Below are 1,167 nucleotides of genomic sequence, written 5' to 3'. Positions count from 1 at the left end.
TGCTAATTCTTTGTTGGTTACATTGAAAACAAAAATTGCTGAAAATTTGGCATAAATTCTATTATCGATAAATTTTATGATATAAAAAATCGTCATGTTTTATTTTACGAGTAAAAAATATACACATGTTTTTTGTCTTTTAAAATATATTTTGTTAGTATATTTTTGTACTATATTTTATACCATATAATTTATTTGTGTAAATCTTACTTTATTGCTTTCTCGTAATAATTTTTCTGGATCCACTTATGGCTGGAGGAAATCATCACCAAAAAGAAATCATAATAACAATGTTCAACCTTATTCTAACATTAAAAGAGTAGCGTTTCAATGTGTACTAGGGTTAGATTTTGGACTTTTTAAACAAAAAAAACTCATAATAGTGATTTAAAACTGTCAGAATTATAAAAATTGCCACTAAATACAAATTAATTGCAGCAACAATAAAAAATCTTAATACCCAAATATAACAGTGATTTATAAAACTATCATAATATTAATACTATTTTATACTCTTTTGCAATGAAAATTTTTAAATTTTTTTATATAAATAAACAATCTAATTCAAAGATTGATTTATTTAATAAAATAAAAATTTTAATATTAATTTAATAGTTAAAATTATTAAAACTTAAATTGTCTGGTTTAAAAATATTTAAAAAGTAATTTGAGGTATCATTATTTTTTTACTTTACGAGGGATATCTTAAGGAAATGTTTTTATTTTAATGCTTTTGTATGTCATGACAAATAATACAAAAGATTTGATTTAAAAATCTGTTAAAAAAATACGAATTAAAGAAAAAAATTTCAAAGTCATAGAAATTGAATAAAATGTTGGTAAAACTATAAAAAATTATAGAACATTGGAAGTACGGGTTTGTTTTTCTTATTAATGCTTGGGATGCAAGTTTGATAGGGGAAGACTGTAGAATTGTATACGGTCAAAGAAAAGAAAATAAATAATTCAACGCACACTAATGTATATGAAGTGACTAGTAGTTAATCGTTTGATCTTTGATCATTTATCACATATAATTAAATTAAAAAGTATTAAAATGATAAACCTTGGATAGTTGGGCGAAAGTCTTTGAAAAATTTGTGATGAATATATATATTTAAAAAATATATTTTATTTAATATATATTTATGCATAATTTCTGTATTT

Source organism: Arachis stenosperma, chromosome 3, assembly GCF_014773155.1.
Source record: "Arachis stenosperma cultivar V10309 chromosome 3, arast.V10309.gnm1.PFL2, whole genome shotgun sequence".
Taxonomy (NCBI): domain Eukaryota; kingdom Viridiplantae; phylum Streptophyta; class Magnoliopsida; order Fabales; family Fabaceae; genus Arachis; species Arachis stenosperma.
The sequence above is the reverse complement of the archived record's forward strand: the minus strand, read 5'-3'. Positions refer to the sequence as shown.